Here is a 20,413-nt window from a genome sequence, read left to right as displayed (position 1 = left end):
AGGGTGCTAGCTGGGTAGCATTACAGAGGTAGCGGAAGTAGGAGGAAGCTAAAGTATAGGGGTGTGACTGAGTCTTGTATGTTGTAGTCTGGAGTTATGCAAATAAAATATTGTTGAGGATAAGTAAGAGAACAATCTACGTGAAGAATTATTTAGATGTGCTTCTGTTTGTAAAAAAGACTCTGACAGTGGGGTTCTGCCCCCCACGACTTGCCCACGTCTCGTGCAAAACTTTTCGTGTTCCTATTAAGGGACTGGTGTCAACCCGGCCACCTGACTTTCACATTCAACATTACTGAGCTAATCAGGTTTACATTAAAAACACATTGAGACATTCACGTCCAAGCTCTCGGCCATCGGCCGTCCCGCCACAAAAGGAGTATTTCGTGATCCTAGCATCCTCTATTTATGTCATTTTTCATTAGATACGGTATCCACGAAAAAACCTATTCCCAAAATTTCAGTTGATTCCGATTTTGCGTTCGCGAGTTATGCATGATTATGTGTATTACACTGCTCCATAGACACGTGCGTTGTAATTTCGTTCTGGTGCACCAGAACGAAATTCAAATTTCACGATATCTTTGCTAAACGAATTAATCTGCAAGAAATATTTTGTACATAAACATTATGTAACCAGAAGTTTCCAGTGATATAAAAATCTCAACTTTTTTTGAGAAAAGTGGGGGGATGAGGCTGTGGATCACGAAATGCCCAAGACATGTTAAAATACAACAAATATTGCGCACTTATACATCATAATACTAATTATGGCGTGTCCGTCCGCCCGTCCGTCCGCGCGCTATCGCGTTCGCGTGGTTCGCGATCGCGTGGTGCACTATCGCGTGCTCGCGGTGTGCTATCGCGGAGTATCAATGGGTGCGGAGTACAGTGTGCGCATCGGAAAGCATTACAGTGTGACTATAACAGTAACAGGTGCATCTCATCGGACCAATTAGGCCTATTTCTCCCGATTGATTTCATTACTTTAGTAAAGGCCTATATCCACGTCCAGATACTAATTTCGGGTCCTCCAATGTGGTAGCAGGATAGGGCTTGGAAGAAGCGAATGATAGGTTTCCAGACTATGGGTAGGCCTACCTAACTACCGAAATAGGCCTAAGCATCACAGCTACAAAACAAAGAGAGTTGTTGTGTCAAGTTTGGTCTTGATCATTGAGATACGCATTTCATAGTAGTTTAAAAGGTCAGGGCAGGTATATGGGTAACTGGTGTTGGGTAATTAGAAATAGGCCTATCACGAGAACCGCCCGAGCCGAGAACCGCGAAATCTAGTGTTATATGTTAATGAACGCGTATTACTTGTTGGGAGAGATATTAGACGAAATAATGTACGCGCGCTGATGTTGATGCGTCTAATGCATGCGCCCCGAAAGGAGAGTGCATTAGACTCATCAACATCAGATATCATTGATTTACATGTACAGCTCTCTTCCCTAGTAAAAGTGGCACAATTGTGATTTTACCCTTTCGTTGTTAAATAAACATATCTCAAAATTGGAACAAGCAAATTGAACAGAACAAACGGCATTTGAGAGCTAAGACTGCGCCCGTGACGTTGATGTAAGCATCACGTCACAAGTTATTTCAGAACTGTATTTTCTAATTGCCAAAGAGGGCGCTTTTCACTTGCACAATTTTTTTTGAGACAGGCTGTAGTTCCCGACATTGCCCCTATCAGCTGCCCTATGAACAGGCACCATCCTGACGCAACGCTATTAAGCATTTCGTAAGGTGTGAAGAAGCACGCTTCGTAGCGCTTGTTCGGGTACCCGTCGGATATCGTGAAAGTGTGACAAGAGGCTGAAATTTCAGTTATAGATGCATGGCGATAGGGGCGATACGTCTTAAAGATTTGTCCGACTATCAGAAGTTATGATGTGACTATAGAGGGATTTGCCGAAGTTATTTGTCGAAATTACCAAAACATGATTCCAATGTGACTTTAGGTGGCGTTATTATGGTTCTCATAATGTTGTAAGGTCTGCGCCAGAGAAAGCGGAATCAGGTTATGCTTTCTCTACTGAGAGAATTTGAGAAGAATTATGGCTTTGAGTTTTACAATACACCGAGTGCATGTTTTTTCTAGATCAAAAACCTCGACGATTCAAGACTCTTTAAAAACAATTATCTAGGATAATTACAACTAAGTATATGAAAGTTAGGATCTAAGCTACAAGATGCATCATTAATTTCCTGACTATGATATTTAGTTGTTGAAAAAGATTACTTTAACACTTTGGCGATATTATTTCCCGCCAAAAAATTCAACCAAAAAGAACATGTCGCCTTAAGTAGACGTTATATTAAATCAGATCACTATTTATCACTTCTTAAATCATTGAAGGGGTATTTGGGAATAGCGACTTTTTTGATTTGGAAATTGAATTTGCGAGTCACGATGTATTACATAGCCCCGTCAAATGTCGGGCTGTCGGAAAATACTTGTCATCGATCGAATATGCCAGAAATATTGGTAGTTTCAGTTTTATTTCACTATGCAAATGCATGAATGCACATAATGGTATAAAATTATAGGCCCAAAGCATGTCGTAGCACGATTTAGGAGAAAAAAATCGGCCGTGTTTTTTCTGCACATCATCCTCATTTATCACAAAATAATAAAAATCTAAAAAAGACTAGAATGATGGTGGATGGTGCCAATTTGCAAATTGAACAGTCGTGGTAGTGGCAGCCATTTTAAGAATGCGATTGAACATGTAGTTACGATATTTTAATTGTATAAAAAAACTCAACTTTAAAAATAAATCAACTAAAAAAAATGGGGAATCGGTCTGAAGTTGTTTAAAGCCCTTTCGAGTCTTAAAAGATCAACGAATTCTAAGATAGTTGACTTCTGGCTCAACGTAATTTCGTGCTTTGTATATTGCGTAGCGCACTTTTTATTTCCCCAAAATCGTGCTTCGGAATCGTGCTTCAGCTGTGTCGTAGGATAGACTCGGCTGTAGATCACGAAGTGCCCCTTTAAGGGTAGACTATGTATTGTTGGTCGAAGCGAAAATAACACTTTGATGTTTTGCAAAATTCAATCTACAAATCATATACTTTGAAAACTTGCTTGATTTATTGTTGTTAATGAGTTATGTACGTTTTACAAAAGTGTTATTGTTTCAGCCCTCTTTACAACATAACTCAAGAACCACAGGACTTACAAAAGTATATATATGATATTTGAATCCTTCTACACGCTCGCTATGAAATGATCAATGCAATTTTTGCCAAAACTCACTACCATTTGAAAGATGCTATGAACTACCAAATCGCAAAAATAGTTGTTAACCGTAAGATTGCAAAATATCAAACAAGCTGACAGCCCATGTACATAAACTGAGACTTACCAACAAACGTTTCCGAAGTCTGCCAAAATGTTTTCTAGCAAGCTTTCTGTCTCGACGATCGGTCCTTTTGTAGGATTGCTTGTATGGTTTTTACAACCTCGCAAATGTCCTGGTGATGTTGTGTAAGGAGTGGTTGCAAAACCATGCTTTTTATAGCCTCGCAAACTTTTGGCGTTCTTCTGCGCATGTTTAATAATAATGTTAGTCTAACCAATAGTAAGATTACTTATGTAACACGTAGCGTTGTTGCAATCCATTTGCACTCATTTTTTTCCAAACCAAATTAATTCACCAAATAAAGCCAGAATTACGGTGTCCCATCTACGCCAGCAAAAAATATAAAACAAAAAAAATATATATTAAAAAAATAAACAGAATAAATAAAAATAAACAAAAAGCAAAAAACAAACAATCAAAATTAATTTAAATTAAAAATTAAAATTAAAATTAAATTAAAAATTAAATTAAATTAAAAAAATACTACTAATAAAAATGATAAATAAATTAAAAATAGATTTCAAAATAAACTTACAAAAAAATCAAATTTAAAAAAAATTGTTTACTATTATTTTCATTTCTTTTTTTGGGTTTCTTTTTTCTTTTTATTATCTTTTATGTTTTATTTTTTGCGTCGATGGGACACCGTACAGAATAGACCACCCCCTAAAAGAACAGACGATTGAGTATCAACCAATGGCCGTCCAAGGAACCACCGAACACCATAACGAATCCAACGAGCCAAGTGATGATCAGAATTCGTTCGGCCATTACTGGGTAAACTTTCATCATTCTTTTGTCTACGTGTAACACGGGTGATGGAATGCAGTTTAAAATTCCCGCCAAGGACGTATCGTTTCACATTTCCGGTGGGGCAGACTCAGCGGGGAGCCAGCTATGGCTGCCATTGAGGAGTAGGAATGCGTGAAATTGGATTCGTCTATTAGCTAAACAGTAAGCACACCGGGAAGCACACATTCTACCACAATACAATGGCATTATCGGTCAAACAGACACGGAGCATGGATAAATCGTCGTGTTACGTTAATGCAAGAAAGTCGAATGTACACAATTTTAGCGACATTTTGCAGAGAAACAATCGGTTGAAGGAGGAGGGGAGGGTACTTCCACCTTGAAGTGTACGTACGGGGACTTTTTTCCAAAGAAAATTCTTGGACGGGTGTACATGTTTGAAAAATTGCCTCAAAATCCGGGCTCAAAATGGTGAAAGGAATACTTTGGTATGGAAGAAGCATTTTAAAGGTATTTCGATTCGGACCGGAAGTGACCCCTTAATGACCAATGAAATGTGAATTAGGACACCCCAATATGTAATAAATGGGTGAGAGTTGATTTTTATAAATGTATCATGGGAAGGCATGATTTCCTGTGATCTAAATACTAGTACAATAACCACAGAATGAGCTATTCTAGTTGAAATCCATACACCCCCTACGGAATATATGACCTTAATCTCCCACACAGGGAGTGTGAATTTCAAATGGCCTACCTGAATGGGTGACTCCGTTTGAAATATGCACTCCCTGTGTGGAAAATTAAAGTCACGTCATGCATAAAATGTGCACATGGCTTTCAGTTGGAATAGCTAGTATACGAAACTGATGAAACCCAAACGTGTCTTAAAACAGACAGTAACAGACTAGCTGTCTCCCTGCCCAAGTTATCTGCCAACTTGCCATGATAGCTGCTCTATCGTATAGCTGCTATATTCCATACTACCCAAATGCCGGGGATTGTTTTCCCCGAGTTACAGCCCCATAGGGTATATTGCTGATCCATTAATTATCCTTTTCTGGTGCATTGTGGGATAGAAAAGGGAGCAAATTAGCGATCGATTTGCGCCCCTTTTCAATCCCACAATGCACCAGAAAAGGATAATTAATGGATCAGCAATATACCCTATCGGAGCAACTTTAAATTTGACCTGACCTTTGACCTTGGATGACATTTGTGGTTTCATACTCCCTAAGTGTCAGGCATCATTTCCTCCGAATTACAGCCCAATCGGAGCAACTTTGAATTTGACCTGACATTTGACCTCAAAATTTACCCCCCCCCCCCCTCCGCACAAGTACCGTATTCCCCTTTATTGCACCACCAGCATGATCAGTGGAAACTATATAGCATTTACCACATAGCGTTAGTGCGTATGCATTGATTTTCATAGATGCATCATGGGAAGGCATGATTTCCTGTGATCTATAAAATACTAGTAAAAAATAATAATGGGCTATTCCAGTTGAAATCCATACACTTCCTCCGGAAGACATGACCTTCAGCTACTACACAGGGAGTATGAATTTCAAATGGGCCTATCTGAATGGGTGACTCCATTTGAAATATACACTCCCTGTGTGGAAGATTCAAATAAAGTGTGTATGGATTTCATTTGGAATAGCCCACTAGACGAAAACTGACGAAAACTAACGAATTTTAAAACATAGACAGTAGAACTATAATTGTCTATGCTTATCTCTGTTACCAAAATAAAAGACTTGCGGTCTCCCTGCCCAAGTTATCTGCCAAATCGCTGCCTCTAATGATAGCTGCTTTGTCACATTTTTTCAAATATTTTCACAAAATGACCCTTATTAAGCTTTACATGAACTTTGACCCAATTTGTGGTACAACTTATTTGAAGCTTGGGCCACATTTGGTGATCATAGCATGTTGTTTAAAGGAAGAGTAGCATTTTCAAGATTTTTACGATATGTCCCCTAATAACCCTTACGTGACCTTTGACCCCTATTAGCAGTTATATTAAGCTTGGGTCAGTGCTTCTTGTGGCCAAGTTTGATATAATATTGGATCGATTGAGCCCATATTTATTGGTCGAGCTATGAGTTTTAAAAGTATTGGACGTCGAGTCCAATATTTTAAAACTCATAACGAGACCAATGTGCGTAAAGCATCCAATTTTATCATTATTATGCGTTGGATCCAATATTTTCACACACTTGGATTCATCAAAACATAATAATGGTCAAAATTGGTGCAAGCGTCTGGCAGTAGCAATTTTTGGTTTTACTAAAGAAGAAAGATTTTGGCGCTTCATAAGATTTTCCAAAATTTGGGAAACAAATTTTTCATGTTACAAATGAATGTCGACCCAAATTTCGAAAACTAAGCAGGAATTTTTTTTTGTATTTCACCAAATTGCAAAATATTACAGATTTTGGTAATTTTGGGGGTTATTTTGCAAAATAAATAAATAAATAATTTTAAAAAGGTTTTTTTCATCGCCTAATGACCCTTACATAACCTTTGACCACTATCTGTGTATAAGGTGTAACCGGTTAGGTAAAGAAAGAAGAAAGAAATTGTTCAAAAACAATAGACAGTCGTCAAACGAATGCCTAATGTCTACATCCGGCCGGTGGTGGATTTAAGCTGTTAAGTCAGCAGTTTTACTTGTTGACCATGTTGACGAACTTTCTCTTTGCATGTAATAATTTCACTGAAAGTAATAATCATGACAATGTATTTTCAATTTTACGTGAAACGATTTTCAATTTCACATGAAACGGTAATTTGAAAATCACATTCACAAATCATAGCAATCGATGCACCTGGTATACTGTTGCGACATAAAGATAAAGCCACAATGTACGATTTTCTTCAAATTTCGAATTTGTTATTCTATACTCAAAATGCTACTATTGTGCTGAAATATCAGTAAGATCGAAGCATGTTTCATCCAGGCAGTAGATTGTCACAAAATCCAATCTTATTTGCTCTTTCTTACTGGTATAACTCTATTATAGAGAAATCAGGAACAACCTGGGTAAAATTGGCATCCGGATGACATCATAGCCAATATTAAACACTTTAAGTAGTCCCTGTTTCGACCCTGTAGAACATCACAAAATTTAAAGTTAAATATTGATGATATTTGAGTTCAGGGGTAAGGGTAACATTATGGAACATTTCCCCAAATCTACTCAATCAAACTTCACACCTTTAGTCTTGTTGTATAGATATGAACTGCATCATTAATAAAAATAAATGATATATAATTTTTGGGCAGCCATGTTTTGACCAGAGGCCAAAAGGTTATATGGCCTTGAAAATTGCAAAACAGATGTCACGTGGCCCTTTAACCCCTGGTCAAATCTGAGCTCATCTAAAATCGTATCTTATTTATATTTTGTACATCTGCCGTTCATATCTATGTAAAAATACCAAAACTAAGGCAATTGACTGAGTAAAACTGGGGAAAATGAAATGCTCCATAATGCTACTCCTACCCCTTAATTTAGCAACTCTTAGGGTGCGTTCTCACTATGCCTGTTTGATACCAGGACGTGGACTCGATCCTACATCGAGTCCACTTCCAAGCATAGTGAGAACGCGAAATAAGTGGTTTCGATCCTACATCCAGGATGTAGCATCGAGACCACCTCATTGAGGTAGTCTCGTACCTAGGACGTGGTATCAAACAGCATAGTGAGAACGCGTTTACAAGTGGACTCAATCCACTTATACCGGAAATGTTGTATACACAACCTTGATGGCCGTCGTTGTATTATAGGCCTATACAATATACATGTCTACATTATATAATTTTCCATGATAAAATGTAAACATGCATTTTTAACGTTAAAATTCGTAGCTGGTATTATAGAACAAATTTATACATGCATGCTTTATTTCATGAATTTACAATATTTATTTTTTATGCGGAAAAAAGTCGAGGAGAAAGTGGATATACACGGACGTTCGTTCGTTCGAGATGCTTGCCGTAGTTTGATGAGCAGCATGCTTCTCGTGCAGTGTGAAAACAACGGCATCGCGGCAAGATACATATTTTATCCAGTTTCAGAATTAAACAAAACGACATTGGGCTTTACAGTATAATACAAAAGAATATTCAGGTGTAATATTTGTTTTTGAGGTGTACATTTTGCTAGACTGAGTTAAAATTACCAATCAAAATTAGTATTTTTGATGGTGATTTAGAGGTTGTGTTGCGTGTGAATCGGCGTGCTTGACCAAAATCAGAAATAACAACCTGATGTATTTCTCTCATTTTACACGTATAGGCCTATATAAAATAACAGTTTTTAGAGGTGTTTATTTCAGATCTTTCCAAATACATGCATATATCACAAAATAACATATCCATAGATTGAAGGAATATATCAGGGGGCCTGGAAATAAAACATGATCTTTCCAAATTGATAGTCTATAGTAAAGTTTGATTTGTGCTGCGAGTTCGGCTCAAAACATGCATTGGAACAGAATTTGTGACGTCATGGTCATCATTGAAGCGCTTGATATTATAACATCCGGGTAAGTGGAGTCGATCCTACATCAGCATTTTGGTGTTAGTGAGAACGCGAAATCAATGTGGACTGAGTCCACTTGTATGTGGACTCGGACCTAGGTACGAGACCCCATGTCTGTAGTGAGAACACGACCTTAGCCACCGGAAAGAAATTTGTTCGATCTTTGGATCGACCGTCGATGCTGCTTCGATGCTTGTTGTTAATGAACTAATCAACTAATTAATCAGAATTAACGCTAAATTTGTATTAATCAATATCATCACAGGCACAAATTGCTACTTTACCACAATTAAAGGTCATATTGCTCGGATAACATCATATCATTGGCAAGCTAACATTATGAGGACAATGAAAATGACTCTCCTTTTTTGAGAAAATAAGACGTTTAGAATTGATATTCCGCACCAACTTAAGCGATGAGTTCCTTCGAACGAGACAGATTTGACCTAGAAAACAGTTGACGTCATGAAATGACTGTGCCTGCTTTGCGAGAAGGGACTATAAACATTCTCAATGCACAGAACGTATACTGCTGTTGTTCACAGAAAAAACCTCTGAATTAAGTATTACACATTTAATGGTTTTTAAACAGTGAAAAAATCAGCCGCTTCTTTTTATATAAGTAAACATGGTAAATTGTGATATTACAATTCATATGTATATCAATATCATGAGAAATATTTGGGTTAAAAAAAAAATGAGCTTAGAATTTCAGCGTGATCAATCTGAGACTAGCATTATAAACCGTGGTTAAGTCCACAAACTCATGTATCTGATTCCCCTGTGCGATATTGCAATGCTATAGTTATTATAGTTTCAGTTGGATGGAATATTACAAAGCAAACGCACAGTAACAATACTGTGTGAGGCTTTGTTTCCGAAATGAGAACAATAGTCTGCATATTGTTATGCAGCATTGTTATGGTAAATAATAGTACAACTCATTGTTGCTAATTGTCAAACTTGTCAAAGTGATTGTGATTGTGTCACACAAGTAAATGAGAGCATGATATGAAGAGCTTTGTTGCAAAACCCCTTACATCCACTTTTGACTTTTTGAGAAAAACAGCGTTTTTGAATTGTGCAAGTATTACTTGTTCGATTTGATTCAATTTGGGTTTGGATAAAGTGTTCATGAATAGAAACTATTTGTCTGTCCAATTAACTTAGACACCCAGTTTTTGTTACTTATTTGAAAAATATCCACTTTCAAAGAAAGTCATGAAAGAAAAGTGTTAACATACGCTGAGACCTAACGGGATTTTTGTGCTTCCAAAGCATTGAGTGAGAGTTAACCAGAAATTCTATTGAAATTTGAAGGTTTTTCTCAACACTTTAAAAATAATCCGGTAGAAGTTGGGTACCACTATTTTGGAAGGTCTCATTATACAGATTTGTAGGTATTGTGAATTTGGATAGTGAATGGATGAATAGTAAATTAATTATACTCCTCACCAAAAACATTTTATAAAAATGAAAAATATAATTCAGTTCATAAAATGCAGACAGTGTTTCTGATTGGCATATTTATTCTTAGGGTCCTTTCATCTTTTCTGTTTCTGTTTCGGTTTCCGGTTTCGGTTTCGGATCTCATTGTTATTTTGATGTGTTAGCATGGTACGTGTGAACAATCCTTTTATTCTAGTCTTTTGTTGACTACAGAAAAGTTGAACGAAGATAACTTCTGTTTCGGTTTCGGGAGTTATGTTAATTTCTGGCAGGAAAAAAAGTGAGATGAGAGGGTTGATGCTAATCTAGACAAAAGAAGTGTCTAAATTTTACGGTCGTAAATTCGCGATAAATTGTACGGCTTCAATTGACTTGCGTTGGGTGTATAGGTACTCCAGCCTAAGCGGGAGTAAATTGTGAAAATTGCCCAACGTAGAAATATATACATTAACACGAGTAATCAGTGTTGCCAAGAATTACGTACTTGTTCGTGCAATCACGAAAAAATCGGTCATATTATCATTATGTAGCGATTAAACGGGGAATTATTTTCGTCCCAAATACGCCTTAAAACTTGGTGATATGCAACACCAGAGAAATGCGTTGAAGTGAAACTAATAGGATTTCTTTCATTGGAATTGGTAATCTGATAATTGCTTCAGGCAAAATTGCCAGACTCAAAATCTATTTTAAATGTATATTATATGAGAGAGTGGGGATGCTAGACGAGGAGATGATCTGGTGGAGGAGAGGAGAGAGGAGAGGAGAGGAGAGGAGAGGAGAGGAGAGGAGAGGAGAGGAGAGAGAGGAGAGAGGAGAGAGAGGAGGGGAGAGGAGGAGGGAGAGGAGGGAGGGGAGAGGAGAGGAGAGGAGGAGTGGAGTGGAGTGGAGTGGAGTGGAGTGGAGATCGAGAGAAGAGAGGGGGCGAGCAGAGCAGGGAGGAGTTTATTCCGTTTATTTTGATTTTTACACGTTGATCATAGGCCTACTGCTAAAACAGTGAGAGGGGGAGAAGGGTAAAGGAAATACAACATCCAATATAATTCAGATATCCACATAATTCAAAAGATGGCACAGGTGAGAGTTGGGGAGGGGGAGAGACAGACAGACTAGAAAGAGAAGAAAGCGAGAGGAGAAGAGGCAGGAGGCCTTTTTTTAACGTAAGAGTGAGTAAGATTGCTCACTTGAGACGCCAGTGTTGCATATAATTGACTTATCCAACCTTTATTGACAGACATAAGTGTGATTGACAGCGCCTATTATTACCTCTTCAAATGAGAAGCATGATGCCCCAAACGTAACAATGAAGTCAACTTACACACCATCCTACTTAATCCCTTGCGTTTTCGTTTCTGAACAATAGAGCTCCCGAAACAGAAAACTTGAAACGAGGGTTAGTGTATTAACTCAGTGATCCCAGCTGTCCCTCAACCAATTACAACAATTCGGCGCGGTATTTGAATCTTGTTCTGTGCATGCTTTTGGCTTGGCCCAATTCCAAGAAAATACAAATTGTATGCCCTATGAATGTTCTGATGTTATTGGTGAGGAGTATAATTCACAATACACTCCAGACGCATAGTAACTTGCCCTATCATTTGTTATAATGCACCAACTGAAATTATTGATTGGTTCCAAACAAAGGATTTGAACCGATGTCCTTCACCGAAATCATGGCACAGTGCAGTCCATTCAATCAAATATTGTCATCAACCTATTTGATCGTAGTGTATTTGTTATGCGTGTGAGACGACCTCTCGCGGTAGATTGCAAACATGCTTTTGTTGAATGCATTTGAGTAGACCGCCATTATTGTGAATTAGTAAAAGGATCAAAGAAAAAGGGGTGGCATCACTGATCAATATGCATGATTACAATGTTCAAACACCCCTTACTGTAAATAGATTATCCCACCAAAAGTTTCAAGTCATTAGGAATATTCGGCTGGACCCAGATATCTTGCTGTAAATCGGTCAAAATTGAATAAAAGTAGAAAAGGAAGGATATTTTTTCATCGCTTTACTAATAGTTTCTGTTAGGTCTGACCTTGTTTAGCAACTTTTCTTTCATGGCTTTTTGCCAAAGTAAAAACTTTTCGAAATATATCCTAAAAACCGGGTGTCTAAGTTATTTGGACAGACAATAAAAGAATATGGCTTGGTATAATTTTCAAGCCTTCCTATTTATTTTATTATTTCTTTTATATCGTGCCTTTTGTGGATGTAAGGGGTTTTGCAACAAAATAAATTTACCTCTTTTCTAGAAACCACCTTTGCAATCAAATTTGAGCCCATTTGTTTGCACTACGTTATGTAACTTGACTAATGCTTTCAAAATCAAAAAGAAAAATTGAATTATCTCATTTACTTTTTTAATTATGAATTTTTAATTAAATTCGGGGAAATGGCATATTTTGAGTATTTCCGAAGCTACACCTTTTGTTAATTAAAATATTTTTTTTCAAATTCAGTGACCCAAAAACAGTTCCTTTTGGTTTTAATAGGTAAAGAACATTCCTGGCTACTATTATACATTAAAAAAAATTAAAGCAAAACAATTCTATATTCATTTTAAGTTCAGATTTCCGGAATTTCCCTCAGATTTCCCAAACGGGAAATATACAATATCTCCGGACGGGAAGGGGATATGAAGGTCAAACAACCACCAAAACGTGTATTTTTACCCACACTATAATATCATGCCTATAACTCAATTTAAGCCAAAAGTGGATATAAGGGCTTTTGCAACAGAGCTCTTCATATAGTGTCCGCTTCATTTACTTACGTCATCAGCCCGATGCCTTGTAAATTGATTTCGCTTCAAACGGAGGTAGAACACGTACGAGCCCGAACTTTACCCACACAATTTCTCTTTTTTCAGGAGGAGAAATACGTATAAAATTGCAACGAGTGTCAACTTGTAATGTAATAATTATTCTCTTCGAATAGAGATAAACTTGTTTTTGCAATAGACATGCCATTTAACAATGTTATGGTTCTTGATCAAGATTCTAACTGTTACAGAGGAGTGAGGGAAGCGATTAACATTCACATACACCCCAGCAACCTAAACAAGGACAAGGGGCGACACGACGAATTGACAGTGTTTTTTTCTCTATTCTTCAAATTTTTTTGTTACGTATTGGGCTCTAAAAATTCTAAGTATAGAGAAAAAACACTGAATTTGTTTTTCTAGAAACACTCAAAATGACTCAAAAATGAGTTACTGAGTCAATATAAAGTAATTCTATAACAAAAATATGCACCAAATAACCACAATTCACGGCTTTGAAAATAACAAGAGCCCAATACGTAATAAAACCAGGCCGTTGCAACTCATATACCAGCGCAATGCAAAAAGGTGGCGACACCGTCGGCTTCCCCCGCGTATTACCCACCAGCGCCATTGAAAGTCACGGCCGCTGCCATTAATATTGAATATTGCTACAATTCATTTGTTTATGTTTCTTATATTCTTTCTTTTATAACTATGACCATTTATACATGTACTTTAAATATTACCTGTCATGACTGTATCCGTTTGTTTGGTAAATTTTCATGAAATATTGATACTTGAAGAATTTGTAACTAAACCCTGGGCGTCGTCATTTTAGAAAAGTGAAGAAAAATGCTGCTGCCACCACGACAGTACTAAAAGCTATATGCGTAGTGCTGTGGAGACTTACGTTAACATGATGTCACGAATATGCTAATTAAAGAAAAATGCTGCTGCCATCTACGTCCACATGTTGCAAGCGTGACGATCGCTGACCTCACATCGACGAACGGAGTTGCAAGTCCATCGCACTTCGTGCTCTATTATACGTCCATGATAAAACATTCTAAGTAGGCCTATAGAGAAAAAACACTGTCAAAACTTTTTTTCTAGAGACTCAAAATGACTCAAAATGAGTTACTGAGTCAATATAAAGTAATTCAATAACAAAAAACATGCACCTAATAACCATTAGTTGCTTTAAAAATAACCAGAGCCCAATACGTAATAAAAAATAAAAGTTCTGAGATAAAACACTGTCAAATAATTTGTTCTAGAAAAACTCAAAGTGACTCAAAATGAGTTACCGGATCAATTTAAAGTAAGTTAATAACAAACAAATGCACTTAATCACCATAATTTGCTTTAAAATAACCAGAGCCCAATACGTAACAAAAAATGTATAGAGCCCAATACGTAACAAAACCACTACAGAGGGAGGGAGTATGAATAAAGTAGTTTTAATTAGATTTTAGTTTTGTTACGTATTGGGCGGGATGATTTCTTTTTTGCCACTTTTTGTTCTAGGTAGAAGAGGTTGAACCCAATATGTATCAAAATGTTACGTATTGGGATTTTGTTACGTATTGGGCTCTTACAGATGTCCCCCTGGCAAAAAAAACCCCTTCCGCCGCATGTGGTTTCGACTATAGGGGGCCTACCGTGAAAACGAGTTCGGGGGAAATTACCATAGACTGCAAGTACTAAGTAATTATACGAACAAAAGATTCAATGAATTATTTTAATATCGTGATTTTTTTTTTTAAATGCAGCTGTTTGTGTGAAGCATTGGCTTTTTGAACCCGTGTACTTTCTGCAAGCAAAAGGCTTCATGTGTTCAGTTTTTAAAAATAACAAAGACTTTATTTTAAAACAAGCCGATGACGACATCAATATTGGGACCATTGCATGCACCATACAAATGAGGTGTCATATAATGCGCAAAAATAAATTCTGCTTCGACTGCATATCCCAAATTCCCGCAAAAATTTGGCATACGATTAATCGTTAAGAATGGCCATTATTTAAAGTAATTACCCTTACTTTTTGGTATGTCTTTATTAAAGTCACGGTTGTTTGGTGGCATGTAAAACCGAGTCATTTTTGAGTTGAACAATGATGGCGCTATTTATCTAAAATCTTGTTTCAAACAGGGGGGGCCGGCCAAGATTGGCTCAATTTTGACGTTGTCATTGGCTTTACACGTAAACCCAAAAATGTCTGAAATTATTCCAAAACTGTACGTATGTTATTAAGCACTATTTTATCAGTCTAAATCCGTTGAGGTTCGCCAGTGAACCTCATTGTAAGTACTGTTTTTTTAATTTTTTTTGTATGAATAACGCACGATATGTTACGATATATACTGAAAATTTCCCCTACGATTAACAATGAGAATACGTAGTGTAGTGGTTATGCAGCTCGCCTCCCACGCATAAGGTCCCGAGATCGATTCTCCTCCCCGGCGGTGATTAAAAAATTTTCTTCTTCTTTTTTCTTTGAATTTAAAATTATTTATTTTCATGTGAAAATGTATATATTGCACTGGGAAATATATTTTGTGCTTTTTTTTTCTGTAATGGGGCCACCCGGCCAATAGAGCTAAAACGGATCTTGGCTCCGGGAAAAATAATTGCGTCCATCGTGCAAGCAGTGTTGCCATCATATTGTCTGTTTTGTTTACGCTTTTGGCTGTTGCCACATTGAATAATGTAGTCCACCATCGTCTGGTTTCAAAAAACTTTTTATCGTTGAATGTAAGGTAGAAGTCATATTATTTGGATAAATCAAATTTAAATTTTTAAAATTTAGTGCGTACACTATCACACTTGAGTGGCCCCCCTGGGGTTTTTCGGCAATTTTCAATGGGATTTTTCATTTTTTTACTTGGGGGGGGGGGGTGCTACGCCACTAACTTGTCCCTTAAGTATGTGGTTCCCATTACACATTATGGACTAAGTATTATCATAGACCATTTTTAAATGGTCTATGGTAGGCCCCTATATGAAGTAGAATCAAAGCAGTTAATAACGGTGCCTCCCCCGGGTGCCTCCTGGTATGACTAATTATAGCCTATACATTATAACGGACCCATTAACCATGTTAACACATATGGTTAACATGACCCATCGAGCTAGGGTAAAATTGGGCAGTGGCGTAGCTAGGGGATGTGCCCGGGTGGGGGGGGGGGCACTCACATGTTAAGGTGGTACGGGTATGTGCGGCGGTCAAGGGTCCCTTTTTCAGGCTCTCCGGCAGTTCCTTAAGCCCCACATTCGAATCTAATCCAGTTCTTTGAGCCTCAAACTCTGACAATTGTAGCTCTTTAAGCTCAAATTTGGAAAAAATTTGGAAATTTTTAGCTCAACAGCCTATAATTTGGCCCAAATTTCAGTTCTTCAAGCCCCTATTTTGCCCGAAAATCAGTTCTCAGTTCCCAAAGTTCGGCGCTCCGCACACCCCTACCAAAATTTAAGTTGAGTGCCCCCCCCCCCGGGGGGATGTGGCGCCCAGGGCTCTGAGGATACATAATGGCGCCCCCATTCGTGAAACAATTGCGCGCGGATAACCACTAATTAATTCTGGTTATAATGCAGTTTCATATCGGTCTTGAATTGATTTTTCAAATGACCATATATTATGTGCATGCGAGCGCGAAAAATTTGACATTTATCGCTTGGAGGGGCGCAGAATCGATGCTCGGGGTCAATTCGGCGCCCCCCTAAGGGTGGCGCCCAGGGCACGTTCCCCCTTGCCCCCTTACACCCCCGTCGCTATACGCCACTGAAATTGGGGGGGAAGTATGGCAAAGCCGGAAAGGGAGGGCTTATCGGGCTTGAGATTGGAATTCCAGTTTCCTTTCTCACGAAGTAAGGGCTAAGAGTACATTATTGTACAATTGTGTTTGGGAGTGGCCTTCTCTCCTTTCTCATTTTCCTTGCTATTTTCTTCCATTTCTTGCTCTGTTTATCAAAGCTATCTAGGCCAGCATGCATTTTATTAGCCTACACTGGCTATCCAGGCTTGTGCATTTATACTATATGAGCTTGGAAAGGTCCATGGATTTCCCCATAGATTAACATGTGTCCCTCAAGGACCAACCTGGGTAAACAAACAAACAAACAAACAAACAAACAAACTACGTCAACAACAGAGATAGGCGCCAACAAGTTGGTATCCCCAATATGTTTGTTTGAACTTTGAATCATGGACGTACTAAATCTTATTTAGTACGTCCGTCCATGTTTAAATACAGGCGAGTATGCCTAATTGAATCATTATATCCCTGCACACCCGGGCATACACATAAATACAATGCAGGAGCTCTATAGACACCGGCACCAGAATCGAGCAAATTACGGCATGTCTCGCCACATTTTCTTTTAGTATAAAAATCGGCACTAGGCCGAATGCAAAGCTATAAAGAAATGTTAAAATGACGAAGCTGACCAAAATTAGGTCTATATCTACTAAAGATATGCCTAGCATTTAGAATCTCATATAGTCCCAAATTAACGCCTATAGTCCCAAAGTAAACCAAAACAAAATGTCGCAACATTTGAACTTTTAATTTGATTCTCAGTAGGGCCCTAGATATAGCACCAGTAGGCCTAATTCAATTCGAAAATATATATCTCGCGCAGGGGACAATGAAAACATGGGCCTGCATTTTATTTCAGCTATAGGCCTAGGCCTATACTAATATTCAGTAGGTAGAACAAAAAAACCACATGCAATTAAAATTACAACCCAAAACAAAATGTAGCAACATTTGAAATTTTAATTTGATCTTCAGAAGATAGCACACCAGTAACATGATTCTATAAAATATCGCTTTATGGTTCATATACCACTAAATCCGCCTGTGAAGCGGAAAAGTTTATCACGCCTATAGTCCCAAACTTTGCATAAAAATTCTAGAAAATCGGTACAATATTAACAATTTTAGTGTTGAAAATCGTGTTTTACTACAACTTGTGAATGTGATCACTACAAATTTGAAAAGAAAATGCGAAAATTTGAGTGATATTTACGATTATGTGCGCATGAACAAACGAGGTCAGAACGCGGTTAGCAGTCGGATGTAAACACGGGAAAATGTGGCCTTTTTATATAGCACTAATTTTCTCAAAATTAGTCGGACCTAAAATGTGTAGTCATTTTCAGAAATGTTATGCAGAATTTTGTTCTAGTTAAGATGATATCAAATATATATTTCAAAGTTGGACGTAACTCGACTTATGGCCAAAACGCGACCCCTATTAAGCACGTAAAGTCTATGGAAAGCTTTTTGTGGTGTGTACCCTTTCGTTCAGCAGACAAAAACGACAACCAACGGGCATTTAAATTTGAGCTATCTGCAGTTGATAGCAAAATCACACGAATCCGACAAACACCAAAATGACATAAAACAGATAGAGAAATGTAAAAGCTTTATTTCAAAGTTTGTTTCAGCGTCATACGGTATTCGGTTCTTGAGATATTTCAATTTTAATATTACCCATGTAAATCAATTCAGGAGCTCTATAGACACCGGCACCAGAATCGAGCAAATTACGGCATGTCTCGCCACATTCAAGTTCTTTTAGTATAAAAATCGGCACTAGGCCGAATGTGAAGCTATAAAGAAATGTTAAAATGACGAAGCTGACCAAAATTGCTATCTTCAGAAGATAGCAAGCAAAAAAAATAAAATAATAATAACAATATTAAAAAAACACACAAAAAAAACATTGCCTAGCACGCGTTGTAGATGATGATTCAGTACGGCGTGAAACGGTAAAACTGCATTGAACGGGGTTGCGCGCTCAGAGAAAAATCTGCATTAGGCCGACTGCAGAGCTATAAAGAAATGTAAAAATGACGAAGCTGACCAAAATTTAAAACGGCACTTATAAAGCAGATATTATCATCTGCCTGTTTCTCTATTTTTACCTCTTTTTCCTCCCTTTGTTTTAAACAGCGCTCGCGGCTGGCATATAGGCCGAAGTGCTGATTTTTTAAAATTCGGGCAGAGTAACCGTGCGCGTATAGCTCTTATCACTCGATCGGAAGAGCGTCGTGCAGGGAGAGCGTGTAGATCTTGGTTTTCGTCGTTTTATTCTAGAAGTATATGTTTTACATTATTTTCTCTAAATTTTTACTTCATCACGTAGCGGCGAGTTTTTTTCTTTCTAATACATCAGTCCCGATCAGAAAGTTTAAAGCGATATTACAGACCCATCACTTTCCGCATCTGCCTGTTTCTCTATTTTTACCTCTTGCGCGACATAGGCCGAATGCCCGATTTTTTTTTATTCGCGCAGAGTAACCGTGCGCGTTTTATGATTTTTTTCGCTATATCTACTGAAGATAGGCCTAGCATTTAGAATCTCATATAGACCCAAATTAACGCCTATAATTGTCCCAAATTAAACCAAAACAAAATGTCGCAACATTTGAAATTTTAATTTGATTCTCAGTAGATATAGCACCAGTATGCCTAATTCGATTCGAAAATATATATCTCGCGCAGGGGACAATGAAAACATAGGCCTGTATTTTATTTCAGCTATATACTAGTATTCAGTAGGTAGCACAAAAAACACATGCAATTAAAATTATAACCCAAAACAAAATGTAGCAACATTTTCAATTTTAATTTGATCTTCAGAAGATAGCACATCAGTAACATGATTCTATAAAATATCGCTTTAGGGTTCATATATAGGCCTACCACTAAATCCGCCTGTGAAGCGGTTTCCGGTAAAAGTTTATCACGCCTATATAGTCCCAAACTTTGCATAAAAATTCTAGAAAATCGGTACAATATTAGTGTTGAAAATCGTGTTTTACTACAACTTGTGAATGTGATCACTACAAATTTGAAAAGAAAATGCGAAAATTTGAGTGATATTTACGATTATGTGCGCATGAACAAACGAGGTCAGAACGCGGTTAGCAGTCGGATGTAAACACGGGAAAATGTGGCCTTTTTATATAGCACTAATTTTCTCAAAAATTAGTCGGACCTAAAATGTGTAGTCATTTTCAGAAATGTTATGCAGAATTTTGTTCTAGTTAAGATGATATCAAATATATATTTCAAAGTTGGACGTAACTCGACTTATGGCCAAAACGCGACCCCTATTAAGCACGTAAAGTCTATGGAAAGCTTTTTGTGGTGTGTACCCTTTCGTTCAGCAGATCGACAACCAACGGGCATTTAAATTTGAGCTATCTGCAGTTGATAGCAAAATCACACGAATCCGACAAACACCAAAATGACATAAAACAGATAGAGAAATGTAAAAGCTTTATTTCAAAGTTTGTTTCAGCGCCATACGGTATTCGGTTCTTGAGATATTTCAATTTTAATATTACCCATGTAAATCAATGCAGGAGCTCTATAGACACCGGCACCAGAATCGAGCAAATTACGGCATGTCTCGCCACATTTTCTTTTAGTATAAAAATCGGCACTAGGCCGAATGTGAAGCTATAAAGAAATGTTAAAATGACGAA

General features: G+C 37.6%; 1 long non-coding RNA gene across 1 annotated transcript in view; it reads right to left on the bottom strand.

Annotated features, from left to right (window-relative positions):
- Positions 1–3,495, bottom strand: part of LOC140146190 (uncharacterized) — a 30,153-nt gene extending 26,658 nt beyond the window's left edge. The window contains exon 1 of the long non-coding RNA XR_011858203.1: positions 3,381–3,495. This is a non-coding gene — a long non-coding RNA (uncharacterized lncRNA). The remainder of the gene's footprint in view (positions 1–3,380) is intronic.
- Between the last annotated feature and the right edge of the window lie 16,918 nt (positions 3,496–20,413).

Source organism: Amphiura filiformis, chromosome 2 (genome assembly GCF_039555335.1).
Source record: "Amphiura filiformis chromosome 2, Afil_fr2py, whole genome shotgun sequence".
NCBI classification, from domain to species: domain Eukaryota; kingdom Metazoa; phylum Echinodermata; class Ophiuroidea; order Amphilepidida; family Amphiuridae; genus Amphiura; species Amphiura filiformis.
This window is presented reverse-complemented; position numbering and strand designations above follow the sequence as displayed.